Source organism: Humulus lupulus, chromosome 6 (assembly GCF_963169125.1).
Source record: "Humulus lupulus chromosome 6, drHumLupu1.1, whole genome shotgun sequence".
Taxonomy (NCBI): domain Eukaryota; kingdom Viridiplantae; phylum Streptophyta; class Magnoliopsida; order Rosales; family Cannabaceae; genus Humulus; species Humulus lupulus.
The window spans coordinates 29,109,800-29,115,403 of NC_084798.1; the positions used below are offsets into that span (position 1 = coordinate 29,109,800).

A 5,604-nucleotide genomic window follows, 5' to 3' on the forward strand; every position below is an offset into this window, starting at 1 on the left:
AATCTAATTTAAATATAATTCATTTTTTTTTAAAATAAATAAACGGGTCGCGACAGACCCAACCCGCTCCAAATAACTTATCGGCACTACTACAAAACTGGGCTTTCCCGACACCCAACAACGACAGTCAACTCTGTTGACTGTCGTAATTGCTTAGCAGGACTCTACGCCGACAGTTAAAAACTGTAGGTATAGAGACCAACGACAACAGCTAATAACTGTCACTGTTGCTTTTGACTGTCGCTATTGACCCCAACGCCGACAGTTAATTCGAGACCAATGCCGACAGTTAAAATGTGTCGCTATTGACCCCAACGCCGACAGTTAATTCGAGACCAATGCCGACAGTTAAAATGTGTCGTTGTTGACCCCAACGCCGACAGTTAATTCAAGACCAATCCCGACAGTTAAACGTTGTCGCCATTGACCTCAACGCCGACAGTTACTAAAAGTCCAATGCCGACAGTCATAAAATGTCGCTAAAATTCAAATAAAAAATTATAATTAATTAATAATATAATTTTAAAAATAAACTAAATTATGTAAATATATATTTATAAAACTTATGTATTTATTAAAAACTTTTAATTTTTTGTTTTTAAAATTTTCATATTATTAATTTTTGTATTTATAATAATTTTTATATCAAAATTTAAATTTATTATTCTTTAACATATTTATAAAATTTGTATTAGTTAAAAAATAGTTATTTTATTAATTAAAAAAATATTGTAAAAAAATTAATGAATATTATAATTTTAAAAATAAGCTAAATTATGTAAATATATATTTATAAAAATGATGTATTTATTAAAAACTTTTAAAATTAGATTTTTTTTATTTCTAAATTTTTTATATTATTAACTTTTGTATTTATAATAATTTTTATATTAAAATTTAAATTTATTATTCTTTTAACATATTTATATTATTATTTAACAAAACAATATTTTATTAATTGAAAAATAATATGTCTATTAGAAAACTGAATTTTTTAAGAGGCATTGCCTCTTAAGAAAATTTCTAACTCTAAATAATTTCCCCGCCACACCTCTCTTTTTCCCCTTCCCTCTTTCTTTCCTTTTTCCCTCTTTTCTCTTCCTCCGTGTGTGACTTCTTCCAGTCGAACCCTCAGCCATCTTCTTCCTAACTCGTTTTCCCTAAATTAAATAATTTCTCCATTTTCTCTCCCATTCTCAGACCCAATTTTGTATCCCAATCTCATACCCAATTTTGTATCCCAATCCCATACCCATTTCTCAATCTTTCTCCCTTTATCCTTTTCTCAGTTTCTCTCTATTTCTTTATCCCCTTTTTTTTACTGCTGCCGTGCGCCATTTCCGAGCAGAAGACAACCCATTTCTGCTCTACCAGATCAGGCCGCCTCTATCAGGTATATACCCACTGTTCTCTTCTAAAGTATATATTTATATATATATATATATAGATACATATATGTGTGTGCTTTCTTTTTCCCTTGATATAGTTGTTGTCACTCTCGTTCTCTCCCATTGATTTCACTCTTCGACCAGAACAGGTACGGTGGTTTTTTTTTATATATAATATGTATTAGCTTTTTTTGTTTGCATTTATAATGTACAGAATATATAAGAGTAAAAGTTAGAAATTAATAGTGGTTAAAAAATTTAGCTAGGAGTGAATTGTTTTAGGGGTTAATAAAATATTTAGGTCTGTTTCTATTTATATATAGCTAATGATTTGAAATATTTGGCTGACATTAAAAAGAATACAAGAGAATACACGTTGAAGACTTTAGATTCTTGGCACTCTGTTGTTCAACTTGATTAAATGGTAAGTTTTTTTTTTTTTTTTCCACTGTACGTTGTGGAACTATTTAGTTCTTGTGTCTCAGGTGCATTAACGTATTCCTCTTGAAGGTTCCTTACATTGGAGCAGCTTGGACAGATGCAAAACTTGGTGTAGAAACGCAAAGGGTCATTTTTTGCTAAGTTTTGCATTGATAGGATATTTCTTGCTATTTCCTGCTAACAAGATGCAAGAAACATTGTATATTATGCTGCAATACATAGATATAAATAGTCTTAAAGTAGTCATATACACATTAAAAACAGGGGAGCATTAGTTTGATACAAGAACAACAGTTACAATTGAAGAATGGTTTCTCTTTACTACCTATTGTGTATATATAGAATTTCAATCCAAACAGATTATTTAGTTACAACGTAGAAAGATTTTATATATTGTTCATGAAAAAATTGTTTATTAGTAGTTTCTCATATTTTGTTTATTTTCTATCTAGTTTAATTCATACTTTATTTAACATGCATGTTTATGCAGAATGATTTTGATAATTATACTACACTACTTGACTAAGTTTTTTTATTTGTATTATTCTCTTGTCTTAATTTAATGAGATTTTAACCTTTTTGTGTTTCTTTCTTTGTCATCAGTTTTCTTTGCAGTGTTTGAAAAAGTGATTGATTTGCTGACTTGCAATTGATTGGAGTATAGGTTCATCTTGATATCTTAACTTCTGGGTTTTTTATTCTTGATGTGGTTCTTTCACTCTTGTCTTGTTGCTAGATCTATAAAACTTCATCTTGAGTTAAAGATTTTCTGGCTCTCATTTAGATTGCAAATTCTCTTATATAAATGTATATAATTGTTGAGTTTTGCGGTTCCTTCTTGAATTTATTTGTTCTAATTTTTAAGGCAATTGTTTTAGGAATTAAATCCCTCATAATTCAAATGAATATGTTACTAAAACTTGTTTAAATTTTGACTTAAAGAAAATCTTTGTTCAACTTTATCTGTGTTTTTTCTTGGTAAGATTTATTCTCTTCTTGTATTCATTCACTATTATTATTCATTTCTTGGGCAGCGCAAAGAAGAGTTGAAGAAAACTTGATTTGAGATATGGTTGGGCACTTATTGGACATGTGATTGAAATATGGAATATTATTTATATTTATTATCACTCTAGCTACAACATATATAATATATAGATAGTTGGTGGTGACTCTTCTACATGCACATAAATATTATAAAGATTGTAGGTATAAATATATGTATATATATATATTTATATTAGTTTTTTTGTCAAAATGTAATACTTCTTTGCATTTTGAAAATAGCATAAACTAAGTTATGATGTAGTTTTCTATGTATTTTAGGTGGACAAGCTAAGCATTTGACTCAACCCAAGGCTGAGAAGAAAGAGTAAGATGAGCATTTGGTTTTTCTCTTTTTTGCATTATTATTTAATTATTTAATTCAGATTTGACTCACTTTCATTATATTATAACATTGTAAATGTGTGCATGTGCAGAGACAGACTTCAAAGAAACTATTTTGCAACAGTTTGCAAGAGGTATGCCTCTAACTTTTATTTTAATACTATGCAAATGTTAGAGGAGTTTGAATATTTTAAATATTCATCCATAGTGAAGTAGGTTCTGAGATTGTTACTGTGTGTTGCGGTGATAACGGAAGGTTGAGAACTTGTGTGTTTTAGTGAAGTAGGATCTGAGAAATTTGTGTGCTGCGGAGATAAGAAAGAAAACTTGTGTGTTGTTTGAATTGATGTAGACTTGTCTATGATCATCCTATAATTGAATTGTGTTTGTTTGATTGGTTTGATTATAACATATACTTGTATGAATGCACATATTGCGTGTTGGCATACACATATAGCATAACCTTTTGTATTTCTTGTTTTGTATATGTTAGTTTTCTTCTTGTCCCTTGTCTAATGTCTTTGGTGAGGTGATTTATAACATTGAGCATCACTTTTGGTTCTTGTGATCACTTGTAGGTTCAATAGTATAAAGTGTTATACAAAAGTTTGACGTTATTAGCATATTGGTTGATAATTCATGATTTCTTTTTTTTGCACCAGAACTACTATCTCAATTTGTGTTTATTTTAATTGAAGCATAGCTTTATCTTTCATTATAGTCTTATAGTTTGATCATTTTCTTACTTAAATAATATCTAAGTTATTTTTTTTCTTCCAAACTGTAATTGTTTTCACCATGTTCGATGGCCTTAGCTGAAACAATGTATTCTTTAAACAATTGAAAATTTTCTAAAAAAATCAATTGGTGAGTTTTGGGTTCAATCAATTGAGACATAGGATATATATTTATATATTTACTCGATGATTTCCTTTTCTGCACCAGAACTACTATCACAATTTGTGTTTATTTTAATTGAAGCATAGCTTTGTGTTTCATTGTAGTCTAATAGTTTGATCATTTTCTTACTTAAATAATATCTAAGTTATTTTTTTCTTCCAAACTGTGATTGTTTTTACCATGTTCGATGGCCTTAGTTGAAACAATGTATTTTTTAAACAATTGAAAATTTTCTAAAATGGATTGATTATCACTTTGTTAAAAATGATGCGTTTGCATAGAATTCATAATTATATGGCTATTTATTAAAATAAATATATATGCTTGACCAAAAGAAATTATGATTTAGCGTAGACTTTCAAATGTGAATTAGATTTATAAATTTGGATTAGGCTTATTCACAACTCGTGTTACTTTAACAACTTTGTCTGGTATGCTCATTGTGTTACTTTAATAACTTTATCAAATGTCACCTGGTATGCTTGTGTTATATATTAATGATCTATTATATTTATGTTCTTGGTGCTCTTGTTTATAACTATATTATCTTTTCTTTTCTTGTTAAGTACTATGGACTTAGAATCTTATGCATATTACTTACACAGTGCATGTCTTTATATGTGTATATATGTATATTAATTTCTCGATGTTTATCGTATATTTGCTAATGTGCTATGAATGATTGGTAATTTTGTTTATTAATGTCTACGTGATTTCATAAACTAACTAGCTTGAGCACTTTTAAATTGAGACTGACAGGTATGCATTCCTTAGTTTAAAGAATTAAGACTAACTACTTAAGCCATGAGGCTATCTAATTTCATAAGAAAAATACAACTTTTATATAAATTATTTTTGTGACTGAAAACCACAATCATCCTTTTTATTTATTCTGCAACCTCAAGTTCTCTATTTATTTTAGTTTTGGTTTAACTTTAATGGTGTTTATTCTGTATTGTAGGCTAAAACTCTACTTGGATATTTAAGAGAACCAAGACAATTATATAAGAGAACCAATGCAACACGAAATTCTTCTTCAAGTTGTTGGGTATTATTTTCTTTCTTGCTTGTAAGAATTATGTATAGTGATGATTTGATGTATTATTTACATTGAGAATAATGAATTTTTATTGAAAATTATAATGAATTTTCATTGAGACTTATTTAGTCTCATGGAGATTTGATATATTATTTACATTTCAATTGTATGAATAAATGTTGTATGTATATGAATTTTTATTATGATAAATATATTTTTTTTTACAAATTATGGTAATAATAATTAATTATGTGAGTAATTTTTTTATTTAAATTTATATCAAACTTCACTTGTTAAAAATATAATTAAAAGTTTTAAAAAAATATATATCGAAAAATTATTATATATATAAATTCAATGTTATGGCGACACCTATTAACTGTCGGCGTTGCCAGCAACGGCGACACGTATTAACTGTCGGCGTTGCCAGCAACGGCGACACGTATT

The 5,604-nt window shown here is 28.2% G+C and overlaps 1 long non-coding RNA gene across 2 annotated transcripts; it reads left to right on the forward strand.

The window, feature by feature from the left end:
- The first annotated feature begins 1,021 nt into the window (after positions 1–1,021).
- On the forward strand, positions 1,022–5,341 carry LOC133781975 (uncharacterized). Of its 2 annotated transcripts, none has more exons than XR_009870297.1 (3): positions 1,022–3,201; positions 3,311–3,352; positions 5,080–5,341. It is a non-coding gene; the product is annotated as an uncharacterized LOC133781975 (long non-coding RNA). The 2 variants fall into 2 exon arrangements; XR_009870298.1 differs by having other exon boundaries at positions 3,317–3,352.
- The last annotated feature ends 263 nt before the right edge of the window (positions 5,342–5,604 follow it).